The sequence below is a fragment of the Dama dama genome, chromosome X (assembly GCF_033118175.1).
Source record: "Dama dama isolate Ldn47 chromosome X, ASM3311817v1, whole genome shotgun sequence".
NCBI lineage: Eukaryota > Metazoa > Chordata > Mammalia > Artiodactyla > Cervidae > Dama > Dama dama.
The window spans coordinates 32,803,104-32,820,620 of record NC_083714.1 but is presented as its reverse complement, the minus strand read 5'-3'; the positions used below and the strand labels follow the sequence as shown (position 1 = coordinate 32,820,620).

General features: G+C 51.1%; 1 protein-coding gene and 1 non-coding gene across 11 annotated transcripts in view; one reads left to right on the top strand and one right to left on the bottom strand.

Moving 5' to 3' along the window:
• BCORL1 (BCL6 corepressor like 1) overlaps positions 1–14,983 on the bottom strand; it is a 59,252-nt gene extending 44,269 nt beyond the window's left edge. For 2 of the 10 annotated variants that reach the window (XM_061137850.1, XM_061137860.1), the window contains exon 1: positions 12,483–12,636. The gene's annotated coding sequence lies outside the window, so the exon portion shown is untranslated. Of the gene's footprint in view, positions 1–13; positions 286–787; positions 1,071–10,805; positions 10,891–11,674; positions 11,802–12,482; positions 12,637–13,484; positions 13,565–14,136; positions 14,265–14,862 lie in introns of those variants that run through there. The other 8 variants (XM_061137853.1, XM_061137854.1, XM_061137851.1 and 5 more) reach the window with 8 other exon arrangements.
• On the top strand, positions 1,988–2,096 carry LOC133053227 (U6 spliceosomal RNA). Its single transcript, XR_009692161.1, has one exon. It is a non-coding gene; the product is annotated as a U6 spliceosomal RNA (small nuclear RNA).
• Positions 14,984–17,517: the final 2,534 nt, after the last annotated feature.

Below are 17,517 nucleotides of genomic sequence, written 5' to 3'. Positions count from 1 at the left end.
TTTTAGTGGCTACCTGAATTTTGTAGGCAGCGGATATGTAAGTCACCATGGCTTTTTCACCCTTAGGTTAATTTTTCTTCTGTTTAGAGGCGATTAGTAGTTTGTAGGACCTGGGACAGAAATCAAAGGAGAGAATCCTAGCATTTGGAAACAGAACAAAGTATAGAATATCATTACCTAGATAAGGGAGTTTTTAGACGGGCCCCAAGACCCCAAATAACAACAAGAAAACCAAGTAAAAACCAAAATAATTAGCATAAAATACATATTTTATGACTACCTAGAGGGCAAACCTGATCCTAGAGACCGCCACTTGCGCAAGATCCTGAAGATAGAGCATCAGCTTAAATCTCGGCCTCCCACTCCTCTATTATGACTTTGTCAGAGCAGCGCCCCTTCCTGTGTGCCGCTTCCTGTGTGAAAGCCTGTGCTGCTAATTAATAGTAGCCTTTGCAGGGGTGGGGAGGGGAGGGGAAGGGTGGAAAGCGCAGTCAAGAGAGCATCAAGCTAAATGGTCTACACAAGAAGGGAAGGGAGTAAGCAAAGGTCACTTCTAAAGAGGTACCGATGGCATCAATGCCCACATGGGACAGGAGGAGTCAGGATGGACCACGCACACCAATATTTTTCAAGGTGCTGGTTCAAAAATACAGATTCATAGGTTCCAGCCCTGAAGATTCTGATCCAGGAGGCCGAGGGTTCTGTTCTAAGTCCAATCAAGTTAATAACCACTCAACGGTACACAACTTCTCAGGAGAGGTGAGCACAAAGGGAAAATCTTACAGACCTGTCACCCTTGGCAGGCTCCACTGGTGTGCACACTTGGGGCCCAGCTTGCTTTCACTCATAGTGCCGGCACTCATGTGTGGTGTACAATTCTCCATCGGTTCTCACTCCCTCTCTGATGGCAACCATCACATCAAAGGTGAAAAGCGAAGTTCCTGAAAGGAACTTGGGAGAAACCTGGTAATCTCAAGTGACCCAGGAAGCACAGGCACAAGGATACGAAATACCTCAAAGGATTTTCCCAGATGTCACAACCATGTAATTGTTAAGAAATGAACAGCTGCAGGGCTGCAGAATCAAATGCAGCAGGACCACAGCAAGCCGTCCCCACTTTGGGGGGGGCACTCAGAAGGCACATCCAACTTGTGGTGAGAACAAAGAAGAACACATGCTCCACCAACCTGAAGTGCTAAGCGGTGCTGAAAAAATAAAGAAAAAGTCTAGATTTAGCAGGCGCACGTGCACATAAGTAGAAGGCCTGACCAAGATCCAAGGGATTGAATCCAACAAGCGGGCAGCAGAAAGCAGGTAGCCAGTCAGGATCACCACACTATGAAACGGGGGAAATCAAAGAGAAAATGGATAATGGGAGAGCAATGACCTTAACATGGTGAGAATAGCAGCTAAGTTTAGGGCGAGCAGGGAGTAGAAGAAAAACCGTAATGAAGTAGAATGCTTTCCCCAAAAAAAATCCAAAAGGAAGAAAGAAAAACAAAATCCTCGAAGACAAATGAAGGTATAAATGGCATAAAAGAGAAGCCCATAGCAAATAACAACCAAAAAGGAAAAAAATGAAATAGGGGAACCTGAAATATTTCACCATCGTGGGCCAAACTGAAACACTGTGGGGAAGCACTGAAGACAGACATTTTAGAAAAGTTTAGAGAGAATATCTTCTCAAAAGGGGAAGAACATCAAATTGTAGCCCAAGTTAGGGCTGGGAGAGTTGGTAATACAGGACAGTCAGCACTAAAATCTCCAAGATCCTACAGATTGGGTAGAATTTTTTGGTTTGGTTTTGAAAGGAAGATGCCAAAACAAGGAGATTTCACAACAACTACAAGCAAAAGCATGGTCACCCTGCATAGGAGGAAGAGGAGGACATGACAGGAGGTGACAAAGTATCTATCTGACATTTTTTTAAAATGAAAGTAGACATTGTTAAAAACTTTTAGTTTCCACCCTTGAAAATGACCATACAGTGCTCGCTTCGGCAGCACATATACTAAAAAATTGGAACGATACAGAGAAGATTAGCATGGCCCCTGCGCAAGGATGACACGCAAATTCGTGAAGCGTTCCATATTTAAAAAAAAAAAAAAAAGAAAATGACCATACAGTGTGTTTGTGAGTCTAGTGGACAAGTTCTCCGGAATCATATGGCTCCTTCTGTGGTTGAAGACCCCTTACATGAAGAACAACTGCTGATGGCAATGCATGTGACACAACCAGGGCCCTTACACATAGCATGAAACCTGCCCACTTACTCCTGCTTGGACTCTACCATCAAGACAGTAAATTAGAAACTCAAGATTAAGAAGGCCTCAGTTAAACTAAATCTGGTAGTACTCCCCCAGGACTCTTTTGGTTCACACTGCCTTGTGACCTGGAAGCAATTACAACCTTAAAAAAAAAAAGAAAGAGCCGGAAAATATTCATCTTGAAGCCTGGCCCTGAATCTGTCCTCAAGAGGATAGGCGTGGCCAGCAGACAGTTAAAGAAGGAGGGTTGGGTCAGTGATGACTAATAAGTAAAGAAAATCAACTTTGGGACCTACTGCTCCAATAGAAATTCAGAACTCTGGGGAAAGTTCCCGAAAGACAGAGAGAGAGGTATTCACATTCTGATTTCACAGAAGTAAAGGCAAGGCCACCCCACTCCCCACTTTGGGAAAAGCGACATCTAAGATACCCGCCCCACCCACGCAAGGAGACCCAAGCGCTCATTGGCATTGGGATCCCAGGGAACATGAAAAGGCCATGACTTCCACCCAGTCACCGGAGTGCCTTTAGAGAGATGTCAAAATGTCTCAAAATCATTGCTTTCAATAGGAAAGTTTACACATACCCAACAAGGATAACTTCACCTCGCTTTAGATATGGAACTCCTACCATGGGTCTTACCCTCCTTGGCCCTCTGCCTTCTTTCATGTGTAGGACTAACATTCCTATTTCCCCCACTTAATATCTGAAACCTCACCCCCAATGAGGAAGTTCTTCCAACTTACATTCTTCTAATTTAATGATTCTCCATATAAGGCATATTCTAAGATTCTCCTCCAGCTTTTCCCTCAAAATCTATATCCCCTCATCTTTCCCTACCATTAACCAAATACCACTCCTTGAAACTCAAGAGTCCCGTAAACATGCCCCAATCACTTTGCTTCCCTTCATGCAAAACAGGTTCCTCTACCACCATATACCACCACACACAAACATACACACAGATGAAATCAACTGAAAATAATCTGCTGGGAAATTGGAATGAGAAAGGGGTCCTTTGCCCTATTCATCCCCATCTTATATTCTCGCATTTCCTAGTTACCCTGAGGTTTTGTTGTGTTGTTTTTTTTTTTTCTATCCAAAAAGTTCCACCAGTTCTACTCCAAGGCATCAGTCCTATAAGGGACATGGCATCCTGTTCTCAGATACATTCATTCCTGTGTTTACCGAGAAAGCTAAGGCATTGCCTGCAGACAGCTCTAGCAGAGGCACCTTCATAGACTCCTTAGGTACCTCTATGTTTGAAAACCTCACCTTATAAACATTTATGAGACTTGGATACAAAGGAAGGTTAACTATCAGCTAAATGCATAAGAGCTTACTCACTCAAATGAATGTCATTACTTCCAAAGTAGTCACCTTGGGAGGCTAGACATTGATCTCAAAGGAGTGACCAGGGCTTGAGGTCTTGATCTTGGTCTTCGACATCCGCAGCTGGTTGAATCCAGGGATGCGAAACTCATGTTGCTGTGGAAATTTCTTTCTACTCTGCCATTTTGCATCAGCGACTTGAGAATTGTGGGATCTGATTCCATTTTGACATCTGAGGAGGTTCCTGGAACCACTCACCTGCAGATACCAAGTGACGACTATGCTCTACTACCCAAAGCCTCAACTGTGGGGGAACAAACTTGGAGGGCATTTTCAGCCCCTACTTCTCAACCATCTGAGACATCTTACTCTTGTCCAGTTACTATGTCATCTGCAAAAGTTGAGAATAACACAAAAGCACTTGAATGGACCAAAGGTAATCAATTCCAGCAGTGAAGTAGGCAAAAGTAAAATATTTTAATCTCTCACGTACATTTTCATACCACCAGATCATTTTAGTTTTTCCACCCACTGCCAAGATATTTTTTTCCCCTATTATTCAACTAGTACTCACTTTTATTTCCTACTGTAAGGACATTATTTTACTCCATTTAAAGAAAATTTCTCACCTCATCATAGCTTTAAACTGGACCTACGCTCTAGGAACAAGATTTTGAACAACTTCTAGATGTCACAGATATCCAAAAAACCTAAATATCAGGAAATTAATCAATCCTTTTCCAAATGCAAAACCACCTTAAAATGTCACCCTACGTAACTAGGGTCATCCTTTGAGCACCTCTCATTTCTACTAGATCAAAAAAAAATAAGAGCTGGCTTTCCTCAATTTGGTCTTCAGCAGGACCATGTGAATATTGCAGGTGTTTTTCACACTCCAAAGTTGAAGCAATGTAACCTGAGACTTCAATCCCTTTTGTGATGCTTTTGGGTCCTCCCTGCAATAAACTGTGACAGTGGCTCTCACAGGTTCTTCATTTCGGTGTACAGCATTCAAGATATGGAATTTTTCACTTAAAGGATTCCTCCTCACCAAGCTTTGGCCTTTCTTAAAAAAAAAGTCTCCTGGACCTCTTACACAAATATTTGGAGAGGCCGTGTCAGCCTATTTTTTTCCCCTATTCTCTCACCCCAGACTATGGGCTTAACTCATTTTACAGACATTACTCATCCAAAGGTATACACATACATACACACATTTAGCTCACAGAATCTCAAACTCTCAATATTGGCTCAATCTGCTATTCATCTATAGAGTTTTCAAGGCTAGGAAGATTTTCTACCTCTTTTAATAGCTCCTCCCAATAGTGCCTAGCACGATACAAGGCAGGCAATATGTACTTGATAATTAAATACTTGCTAAACTATGGGTAAAAATGGAAATACCCACTACCCACTACCCCATACAGAAACCCCGTGTAAAAAGCATTGGACCTATGAATTTCTTTTACTTCCTGTGCTTCTCTCATAAACTTTCTCTTCTTTCTTCTCCTTACTTCCATGATAAAGAAATCACAGAAAGAAAATAAAATTGGACTGGAGCAAAATAATAAAGTCAACTTCCAGTTATCTGAGGGTGGTTTAGCGACAGCTAATTTTTAAACCCAGACGACTTATGGACTGCCTTCTGCCACTTATAGTACATGTGTGCTCAGGGAACAACTCATTTTAATATTTGCCTAAGCAGAATATAAATAGGAAGGTAAATCCGCTGGGGAGGGGGACAGGCAGAGAATAATAATGCATTTCCAAAGTCAAACAGAAATCATTAATTTGTTCACTGATCTACTGTTTCAAATTGGCCTGACATCACACTCTCCCTATATTGGCATAGTTGATTGTTGGCATCAAAGTCCACTTTGGCTGCAGAGAGGGACTATAGTTTACAGCCCATCATTTTCCCTGCCCAGAACTTTGGTTTGGGGATACCTGAGCTATTTGAGACGCTAATCTCTCCCATTCAATCGCTGATGAACATCCTTGTCATAGAGCCATCCCAGACCCGGGCTCTATCTATCAGCTCTTGTAGAAATTCCAGATGTCAGAGACAGCTGGAAAGCCCAACAAGTCATAATTAAACACAGCAGCCCTTTTCAGAAAGCAATGGATTTTTAAAATGTCACCCTGGTAAACTACATTTGGGTCATTTTTAAACCATGGCCCAAAATGTGCCCTGAAGTTTCGACTGGATGTACACCCTTCAGTTCCTGCCCTGAAACACTAACAGCCATGTTACAGCACAGCTGGTAAAGAAGCTGCCACTTCCACCTCAAAGGTGGATGCAACAATGCAGTAATGAGCCAAGCTATTTCTTCCTACCACATCGTAAATGCTAAATATGTACTAATACAACAGGAATATGGAGAAAGAGCACAGAGCGTCAAGATATAAGAGGAGCACTCAGGAGCTATTGACAGTTTTCTTTCTGCCACCACATTTACCATAGCATAATAAAAAAAGATAATGTCATAGAACACAATTGAATAAGAAAAACTAGTTACACTATGAGATTATACTACTAGATTATACTATAATACTAAATGCCATTATTGGGCACTTGCTATGGACCAGGTACTAGAGACCCATCATCTTGTGTAATCCTCACAGCCCTGTGAAGCTGGGATCATCATCTCCATTTTATAGACGAGAAAACTGAGGCTCGAGAAAGTTCCACACAACTAGGAAAGAGAGGAATGAGGACTCTAACATAAGGCTGTATGTCTCCAAAGGCCTCCAGGTAATTCTGATGAAGGCTAACGTCTGAGAACCACTGGACCATACTAACTTGTGTGTCATACGACCAAGTCCTGCTGAGTAAAGCTTCATCATGGTAAGATACCTAATCACCTCTCAGGTCAGGTATAGGGTGCATCCACTCATGCTGGGTTCAGGGTGGCATATAGAACATTTCTCTAGAGAACTTGGAAAAATGAAAACCTGCTTATTCTCCTTGTCCCTGGACACCAGCATTATAACAAAACTTAACTGTACCCTTAAATGGCACTAACACTAAGATTTCTAGGCATACCTTAGCAATGAGGTAACCAAATTTTGTTTCTTAGCAGACAGTCAAAGAAGCCTGAAACACAAATCTTTGCCTGCCCCTCAGTACTCTCGATTCTTCACAGACACTTAGCCTAAGGTCTTCTTAAAATCCAAATGAAGATGTATCCTGCGATGCACACTCTCACAAATAAGCTGAAAATTACCCTATTTTACAAACAATAAATCATCTCTCTTCAAATTCATCACAATTCATTGACCAGGGAGAATATGACCTTGACACGCAGCCTGCAGCCACTTTTTAAACAATGATCCACTTTTTAATGTTTTATGGGGAAAGGGTGGCTTCTGCTTTTAAAAAAAAAAAAAAAAAGAGGGAACCAGAACAGCATATTTGAATTATGGGGATAGAAACAAAGTTAAATTTTACTCTTGACCAGAATTCAACTTCAGTTCACCAAAGAAAGTTTTCATCATAAAAGAGTGCTTTTAAGTTATGAACAGTAGGAAAGCATATGATTTAGAAAGAGAACAGGTTCTACGTTATTTTAAGGATGACCATTCAAAAACTGGCATTAATAAAGCCTAGTTTGTATGTGAGATTACATAAAATACTGTATAGCATCCTACTGGCCGAAAGGTAGATTACTTCTTATTACCTCCCTCTTTGGCCAGTCAGACGCTAAACCTTCTGGCAGAGACTCACATCCAACTGGAACGTCAGCATTAAGAAACTTCCTCTCTGGGACTTCCCTGGTAGTCCAGTGGCTAGGACTCTGCCTTCCCAATGCAGGGGGCCCAGGTTCAATGCCTGGTCAGGTAACTAGATGCTGCAACTAAGAGTTCATATTCTGCAGCTAAAAATCCCACATGCCACAGCTAAAACCCCAGCCAAACTCTGGCACAGCCAAATAAACAAATAAATAAACAAATATTTTAAAAAGAAATTTCTTTTCCTTTTGAAAACTCAAAGGTGTAGGGTCTTCCTTCCGCCCTTAATGTAGTCATCGGTGGCTTCTCCCTTTCCCTGTCTATTTTACCCCGACAATTTCCACTTTCCTCAGCACTCTTTCCATTCCACTCTAGTGTTCACTTTCCCACCAAACTCAACCATGAACTTCTCTCTCAATCCCGGAATGCTGGTTGATGCTGGAAAACAGCTCTCTACGGTCTGAGGCCGTTCTGCTGCTAAGTCACTTCAGTCATGTCCGACTCTGTGCGACCCCGTAGACAGCAGCCCACCAGGCTCCCCCGTCCCTGGGACTCTCCAGGCAAGAACACTGGAGTGGGTTGCCATTTCCTCCTCCAATGCATGAAAGTGAAAAGTGAAAGTGAAGTCGCTCAGTCGTGTCCAACTCTTAGCGACCCCATGGACCGCAGCCCACCAGGCTCCTCCATCCATGGGATTTTCCAGGCAAGAGTTCTGGAGTGGGGTGGAAGCCGTTCTAGCCCATCTCAAACTTAGCTCAGCCTAGAAGCAATGAACCACTCCAGCTGTCCAACCCCAGATTAACGCCTCTTCTCCCTGCTCCCACCCCACCCTCCCATTCTGGCCCAAGGCTCTCAGGCCACTGTTCTTTATCCTGTTTCATTCTGGAATTTCCATCATTCACCTCCCTATATCTAGGATTCCGCCCACTTGCAGACTGGAAAAACTGGTGTATTCCCTCTTTCTCCTTCTTTCAAGGCCATTCTACTAACAATGGTGAATTCCTACCCCCATTCTGTATACTTACCTTAGTTGAGATTTTATAATTAATGCTCAGACTTGTAAGCCCTGGATCCCAGCTAACCTCTGCTTCCTGGGCCCTCCCAGGGCAGCGGCCATCAAAGCAAGTTTTTATGTTCCTCACACCAGCTCCAGATGACACCTTTCTCCTCTGGCTCATTATCCCCCCTCTTTCTCTATTCTGCATTTTTCAGTCTGTATAGTATCTCTAAACTTCCTATTTCCTTATGTGTAAATATATTTCTGTTTCTTCCCATATATCACTTTTTCTCCCTAGCCCTACTTTTACCCAAGATCCTTCTCTCATGGGGTCACAAAGAGTCGGACATGACTTAGCAACTGAATGACAACAATATCCTTCTCTCTTGCCCAAACCTTACTTATTCTAGCATGAAAGTTAAGAGTCTTAAAGGGTCTTCAAACTTTACTTTGGAAACATTATCCTGGAGATTTTAAGGTTCCACTTTTTCCTAGTTGGCCCTAAAATGGGACCAGTGATAGCCACCTTTCTTCCCTCTTCACTGCCTATCCAACCCACTTCTGACTTCTCTTTTTGCCTTCCTTCTTTCTAATATTCAAATCCTTTTCTCCTATAATTCTGTTCCTCTAAAAGAACACACTCTCTAAAACCCTAATCCAGACTCATCATGTTGAGAACCTTCCCCCCACCCCCATATAGTGAACTATAGCACGAATAAGGCAAAGAGATGTCTGGAGGAACCCCTTTTGCTTCCCAAGAAAGTTTACACTCCTGAGAAAGAAAGGGATCCTCCTTCCCTCCCTATCCTCTCCTGGTACATCAATATAGCCAGAGCTACAAGTGCCCTTGGTACAGCCACCATTTCTTGGGGAACTGCCTTCCACTCTGACCAATCCAGACTCCAACTGCGGGGCTTGACAGGGACTCAGCTTTCCTCTGCCCCAGCCCGACAATCTGACATCTCCTCCTTGTGACCTAAAGAACAAGCCCTCCTTAACCCAGACATCAGAGTCCACCCCACTTCCTCCATCAGCGACTTCTCAGGGCCAGAACATAAAGAAACCTACCTACCTTTGCTGAAAACCTAGCGATAGGGTCAGCTCTCTTATTAATGACGCCAATGTGAGTAAGGCTCTGTGCCCCATGGGCGTGCCTCCTGTCCCCTACATCCACCCCCAGGGCAGCTGCCTCACTTGCCGTGTCAAAAGATGTCCACACAGCTAGCAATGTCCACACAGCTTAGTCAAGATGGCCATGTCCCTCCTCAACTCCATCAGCCTTCAGATTCTCTTAACTTCCATAACCAAGCCTCCTGCTCCTCCTAGCTCCCCCAGTCTTTCTTACTAACTTTGCTGCTCCATCAGTATTTAACAGGTTCCTCACTCTATGTTTTGCTTCTATTTGGAGTCTCTGGATGATTTTTAGGATTAAGTTACCCCCATTTAATCTCCAGTGGAATCCTCCAAATTTCTTTCCTACATAACTGTCCTCTTCAGTACTACATGGACATCACCATGCAATTTAAGTACCCCTAAACTCTGCTCCACTGTGCTGCCTACCTGTCTCCCAAAATAAAGCTTCCCCTCTCCCAACATTCAAGGACAAGACAGGTAAACAGAAAATTAAGTGGCCTTTAAAGTCCCTTCCAATGCTGTAATTTTATCATCAACCTAATCCACTCCCAACCCCAAACGCATCCTGCATTCATTTCCCCTGAAATACGTTTCAGCGGACTGACTTGGAGAAATAGCCTTCTAAGCTGAAAGACCCACGGGCTGACCAGGGTAGCGCAAACCTACCAATGCACCCGAGAAGTGTCATCAAACATTTTTGCAATCGTACTCCACCTCTGTGCCCAACCTCCTGGAGAGTATTCACTCGGCTGTCGCAGAAGTTACCAGGCTCCCTTCCCACGCTAGCATAAAGAGCCCCTAAACTGGGCTAGACTCCTGGGCTAGCCTCGTCCTCACCAAGATACGCTTGTCCTTACTGTCTACTCCAGGAGACACCAAGAATGAGTAAGTATCACCGCATCAACAGCTTCATTCAGACAACGTCTAAAATTTTCAAAACAATAAAACAAAAACAGAGTGCCTCCACCGCAGGTGGGGTGGGAGGGTGGAACAGAAGCCCCCACCCCCCCACACCGGCCTCCGCGGTTTGCAGTCTGCTTGCCTCGCGCGTTCCCCTTGACCACCTCTTTCCCTACAACAATCTCCCCCACCTCCATAACTCGAAATCCCCAGCTGAGGTGCGGCCGGCTCCTCCCAGCCTTGCCCCGGACGTCCCTCTGGCCCAGCCTTCCTCTCGGCGGGACCCCGGAGAGCAGGGCCCCCTCCATCGTCCAGTTCACCTCCCGGTCCCTTCCCGGACCCCTGGGCACCCCCGCAGGGCTCCCGTCCCGAAGCAGAACCTCGACGAGCCAAGCCCACGAGGCCCGTCGCGGGACCCACCCCCCGCTTCCTTCTCCCAGCACCTCGTCCTCCATGCACCCGGCCCCCGGGGCTCTCCGTCGTCTTCGTCCGGGCTCGTACCGCCCCCCGTCGGGGGCTCCACCCCCCGCCTGCCCCCGCCCCCAGGCCGGCCCCCTCCCCACCGCGCGCCGCCGGCGCCCTCTGCCCCGGCACGGGACTCCCTTTGGCCTCCGTTCCCCGCCCAGAAGCGGCGGCGGCGGCGGCAACGGCGGCGGCGGCCCCAGCAGGAGCAGCAGCGGCGGCGGCAGCGGCGGCGGCGGCAGCAGCGCCGCCCCGGCCCCGCCCCGCCGCCCGCCGGAGCCCCACGCCCCGCCCGCCCGCCCCGCCGCGGGACTGCTCCCCCCGAAGCCCACCACTAAGCCCCCCCGCACTCCCCAGCCGCGATCCGTTCGAATCCAGCTCCGCCGGGCCTGCTGTCCGTTCCTCACGCCCCTCAGGACCCGGGGTGGGGGAGCCCTGGGGTTCGTGGCCATCCCTCTCCCTCCTTCCCCAAGGGCTGAGGGATTGCCCCTGATCCCGAAACCCGGCCCCGTAACCGGAGCCTCCCTCCTTGCAGTCCTCGGCTTTGCTCTCAGACCCCTCGCCTTCAGGCCTGGCGCGAAGCGGGTGGAGAGCTTGCACGCCGGGATCTCCCCCCTGGCTTGCCAGGGCTAGTATGAATTACCCCCATCTCATCCTCCTTCAATTTAAGCCCCCTCCCCGCCGCGCCCGGCCCGGCGGCCCCCGCCCCTAGAGCGAGGGCAGCGGAGCCAGGGCGCTCCGAAGTCATCCCCCGCCTTTTTTCCAGGGACTCGGATAATTGCCCCTGCCCCCATCACAGCACTCCCACTCCCGAACCCAGGCCCCGCCGCCACCTAGGGGTACCCCTTACCCTACGGTTCCTGCACCCCGACACCAGGGAGAAAGCAGCCCTTCAGAGCACCCGTCGCACCTCCCCTCTGAGGTTGGAGGGTATTTTCTCCTGGTCTCTTCAGGACTTCATCACGGACAGACCCCCCCTCAAAAAAAAAAAAAAAAAAAAAAACAAGCCCTTTCTCGCCCTGCCCTGCTGGCCAGCCTCCCTTCGGATGGTCGGATCCTCGGAGCAGGGGGTTGGGGCCAGGTAGTTAACAAGACCGATGCCTCCACCTCCCTTTCCGAGGAGTGGGGTAATTCCAATGGTTTCCCCCCCAGGATCAACCCGACCCCCGTTTCCATGGAGACCCCCGCCCAGCCGGGAAGAAGACTCTCGGATCGTGGTGAACAAGTCTCACCTGGCTAAGGGGAGAAGGGGTGAGGAGGGGGTAGGGTATGGCACGGATGGGGTACGAAGGTGGGAAGTGGAGGGGAGCTGTCCCAAAGGGAGGGGCGAGGGCAGATTGAGCTCCAGGGAGCGCTACGTCCGGGGACACGAAGAGGACGGCGCCCCCGGGGGGCAAGCAGAGCGGCCGCGGGGCGAAGAAGGGACAGGGTTGGGGAAAGGCTTGAGGTAGAAAGGAGCGGGTGGGGGATATGAGAAAGCTGGGGAGTCAAAAGGGGTGGAAGGGTTGGGGGAGAGAAAAAAAAGACGCACCTGTTCCCGACTCGGCTCCGCGGGGAGGCTCAGGCCGCCACCCGGACTCCCTCTAACCCCTTCAGAGCCACCACCCGCCTAATACTGCCCCGATCTGATGCCCCCTCCGCCCCTTATTGCCACCGACCTCCTTCTCCTCTCTCTCGGCGGCGGCGGCGGCGGTCGGACTCTAGGAACTGAGAGGAAGAAGGGAGGGCTCAGCAAAGCGGAGGAGAGACAGAGCCACACACTGGCAGCAGCCGCGGCGAGCGAAAGAGTGAGGGGGAGAGCGGTGTGTGTGTGTGTCTGTGTGTGCGAGCGAAGCCTGGTGGAGTGGGTGCCGGTCGCAGGGCTCGACGGGAAGTGGAGTCCGGTCGGGTTCGCGGGTGGCGCCGGCCCCCGCTCTGCGGGACTACAACTCCCAGAATGCCGCCTGCCCGGGGGGGAGGAATAGGGAGGAGGAGGCGAAGGGAGGGAGCAAGCAAGAGAGGGAGGGACGAAAGCAGGGAGCAAGCGGCGGCGAAGGGGGCAGAGCCAAGCAGCCCCGGTGACACTGGGAGGGGAGGGGAGGAGGAGGGGATCGCTGCGAGGACCGAGCAGATTCCGGAGAGGGAGGCAGCGGTGGCTGCAGCAAGCCGGGCAAAAAGCTAGACTCCCAGGAGAGGCGAAGGTGCTCAATTCGAGGGGCTGCAGGAGCCCCACGCCCCCCCACCGTACGCCCCACCAAGGGGGAGGTTGAGGAAGGGAAAAGATCAGTGCATCATGGTCAGGGGTTTCTCTCTTTCTTCCAACGCTCTCCACCTTATGCCCCGACCTGACTTTCTCAGGCCACCGGTGCTGGATCCAATGTGCAAATCCGGAGACCCCCGATCTCCCCTGCCCAGCAGTACAGAGCAGACGCATTCAGTCCCCTTCTCCCAGGGGCCTGAGGGAGGCTCCCCTTGCTGGCAGGGCGTGACTCCCCCCTTCTTCCCGCCCCCCCTCGTCGCCACCCCTCATCTCCCTCCCCGGAACCCCTCCCTTGAAGCCGGGGCTCGCGTCTCCCTCCCCGCCAAGAAAGGGAGTCCCTCGGGGGCGACTACCCAGCCCCCTCCCTTATACTGGGCCCTTACCCACCAGTATCCCCTTCTTTAGCATTGCCCCCCCTCACCTAAGTAATAGTGGGGGCGACCCGAGTTGGACTGGTGGCTACTTTTCCTCCGAGACCAGCCGTCCTTGGCCACGCCGACCCTGTGTAGAGACAGAGAAACACATTAACACTGCTGTTCCTCCCCTCGAGTTCGGATGCCCGTGGAAATGGCTCACAAGGAAAGAGGGGTTGGTACTGTAAGTGAGCTGGGGGAGAATCCCAATCCTCAAACCTCATCCCACGCGTGGAAATCCAGAGATTCGGCCTCTTCCTTAAAAGCCATCAAATCGCTTGGGGAGGGGGGGCGTTAGTTGGGGTAAATTATCTAAACCCCAATGTCCATGCGACTCGAAGCGACGCTACATGTAGGAATAAAGATAGGAACTAGGCTGCCGCCGCGAGAGGAAAAGTATACCCACCCCCCGCCGTCGTCCACCCCCAAACACACACCCATAGGAGAGTCAGATGGCCGAGTAAGGCGAGGGAGGCGGTGGGAGTGCTGGAGAGTGAAAAGGTTGTGGCGGGGAGGGTCCGCGGCCCCCTGAGAGCAGAATCCAGATGCTAAAGAGGTTGCGGGGGGGGGGGGGGGTGTGCGGCATAATTGCAGACAGTGTCTCTCCGCGCTTTTCCCGGAATCGCCGCCGAACACCGTCTAACACTCGTAGTTGCTTACCAGTCAATCCCCTAGCCCCATTTGTGCGCGTGAGGCGGCCGGAGCCCGGGAAGCCCGGGCACAAACTCCGCGGAAGCTGGCCTTCGCCGCCGCCGCGCTACCACGGGCCTCCCTCCCTTTGCTGGCGGCCCCGCCGATCTACCTTCGCCCCCGGCCGAGGCCAGACCCCGCTCCCAACTCCACGCCCCTACTCCACCCCCGGCCCCCCCCTCCCCTCGCCCTCTCCCCGCGAGCCGGGCCCAGCCCCTAGCACCGCCCCGCCCTACCGCTCGGTCCCGAGCCCAGCAAGTGCCCCGAACTCGCCCCCCGCCCCCACGCCCAGGCCAGTCCGGCCGGGCCTGGTTTCCCCCTCCCGCCGCGCCCCGCCCCCGAATCCACGTCCTACTTCGCCACCCAACTCGGCCCGGTCCGGGTTCGGCCCGCGCCCAGGCCACCGGAGTCCCCGGTTCGGTCCGGTGTACGGCCACCCACCCCGCCCTTGCCTGGGTGCCGGCCTGGCCCGCTGCCTGCGCCCGCCGAGCCGACTCGGGCGCGCGGTCCGGGTCCCGGTCCCGGTGCCGGCCTCGGTCCTGGCGGCGTTGCCGCGTCTCGCCACGAGGGCTGGGTCCACGCAAGATCCGAACCCGCGCGGGGTGGGGGCGGCGGAAAGCAAGTTTCTTTATCTCCCCTCCGCCCCCGCCGCAGGGCCGCGCCGTCCCCCCCCCCCTCCCACGGCGCCCCCTTCACCTGGGCAGAGCCCCTCGCCGGCTGTCGCAACTTTGCTCTTCTCCACGCTGCCGGGGAAGCGGGCGAAGCGCGAGGAGGAGGGAGGTGGCGGGGGGTGCTGGGATCAGGCCGCTGGGCTCTGGGAGGACACGTGGGGGAGGAGGGGAAGGAGGAGGAGGAAGGGGGGGCGGGCCTGCAGTTCTCGGGGCTCCCCCTGCCAGCCCCGGGGAAGCCGGAACCTCGCCAGGCAGCCGCAGACCCCGCACTGGCCACGGGGGAAGAACGGAGCCACCTTCCCCGGCCAGCCCTTGGCTCCAGGAAGGAGGGGGGGCGAGCAACGCCGCTCGGGGTCGGAGAGCAAGCGTTTTCGCTCGAGCTTTCTGTGTGACTCTCTCTCTCGGTTTAGCCTCTGTGTAAGCGGGTGGTGGTTAGGGTCTTGCGTGCGCGGGGTGGGGGGCGCCCCCGCCGGACGCCCCGCCCCTCCCTCGGCCCCCCACTTCCCTAACCCGGGCGACCTCGGTGCGTGGCTCCGACGCTTGGGCACCGAGGCCGCACGCGGGTGCAGCCCCAGCCCCGGCGCCGAAGTGGGACAGGTGCTGGGGAAGGGAAAATGCCGGGGCTCGCTGTCTCGCGTCGCGTCTCCGGGGCGTCCCACCCTTCGTGGCAACCGCCCCGGCTGCAAACCTCCCTAGGCAGACCTCAAAGGGCACCCCCGGCCTGGGCGTGGAGACATGGGGGTGGGGGGGCGGCGGGAGTGAGAGGCCCGAGGGAGGAAGGAGGAGGGGGCGAAAGGTCTGTAAAGGGGGAAGCCTGCTCGACTCGGGCCAAAAACCTGGCTCGAAGAGGATTCAGCTTCTGCCCGCTTTCTCTGGGCTCCTCAGACACCAAACTGAACCCCTTGACCCTTACCCTTTACCCTAACGACTCCTTTCCTGGCTAAAGGAATAAATCCTCCTACGTGTTTACATCCCAGGCTATCCCCGGGACTGAAGGGCTGAGAAGTCTGCGGTCCACACTGGAACTCTGATGACTTTACATTAACTCTGAGGAGGAGAGCAGCTTGCGATGGATCTGAAGCTGCCGGCCTTCTTGCTTTCAGTCTTTGGGTGTTTCTTAGCAGTTCCAGCCCTGAGTCCCTGGTGGGGACTTCAAAGGCACGGCCTCAACCTAGAGGGTATTAGGGGAGGTGCCCAGCAGTTCCTGGAGGGTTCAGGGCATTATTGTCAACGGAATGTGAAATGAATAGCAGGAATTTGAAAAAAATCTTTATGTGCAGATATATTGATATTATTTATTATATATTTATCTATACTAAGGAAGCCAGAGGGTCATTTGGACTAAAAGGAAGCCCAGCAGGATTAATGTCTTCCTCCTCCTTCTCCCCGCCCCCCTGCCTTTGTCCTAGGCCCAGAGGTTCCATCCCTAAGCTATGGGGTGTCTTCTCTCCTTTGGAAGGACTTTAGAGATGGCAGTTGAGACTTGCCTGGTATGTCTGCCTCACCTGGTTTGAAGGATGCGCGTGAGTACTGTGGAGGAGGGCAAGCATGAAGGCCGCAGTGGTTTTGCTTTTGAGGCCTGGCGTTCTGCGACCCCTCTTGCTTGTCCTCACCAACCTCAAAATCTATTGCCAGTGGTGAGGACAGACTGCTTGCCATTTTGCTTTGCTTGGGGGAACCTCTTCACTAGCTGTTTTACTTGACCGCTCCCACCCTGCCATGCACCGCATGCACATACATTAAAAAGTGCTTGGCCTTAGTTGCACCAAGGGAAAGTGAAGATTTGGAAATGATTGTTTAAGCTAATCAAGATATGAACTCAGAATGCATTCTTAAAGGGGGGAAATTGCCTCTATCAGGCCTGATAACGCAGACCCCACCAATTCTGCTTTGATTCACATTGGCCGTCTTCAGTGATTTTAATTAACCCGGTAATTACTGCATCTCCACATCTCTTAAGGCCCTTAGGGCCTTAGGGCTGCTTTGTTCCTTGGTTTGAGGCTGAGATGGATTTTGGACATCTCCATTCCCTCTCGTTTGTGTCTCACCATTTGGCTGCATCATTTATCTGGTGAAATGAAGGTTGGGGCAAGATGGTTATTTCCTGGCTGAAGCTTTAGCTTTTCTGAGCCCTTTCCTGTTGGGGGCCACACTTCCTGCCCTGCAGGAGATGATGGGAAACCAAGGAGCAGGGTAGGGAGAGTTGTGGGAAACCTTGTAAAGAATGCAGATTTAAATGATTATTTTATTTGAGGCTAGAACCACAATATCATCATCATAATACCTTATCTTTGTACAACATCGGAGTGTTTACAAAGCCCTTTCAGTTGTGTTATTTCATTTGTTTCTCACTGCAGCTCTTGATTTTTTAATTGAGGAAACTGAGGCCAGGAGCGGCTCTGAGCAGCTAGCTGAAGGTCACATGGCTAGTGAATTCCCGAACCAGGATTCAACCTCAGTAGTCCTGTTTCCACATATGGAGCGCCTTTTAATATGGTATGGGGCCTCCATTTCATGTCAAAAATATTCCCTTTCAGGCAGATTTGTTTTTCTAGTTGTTTCTCCCATCAATAACAGCTGGACTCAGAGAGGCAGCTTGTTGTAATGGAAAGAGGATTGTTTGGAGAGTTCTAAGAATCCCATCCCAGTTCTGTCTTGTCGATAGCTAGCAGTGGGACCT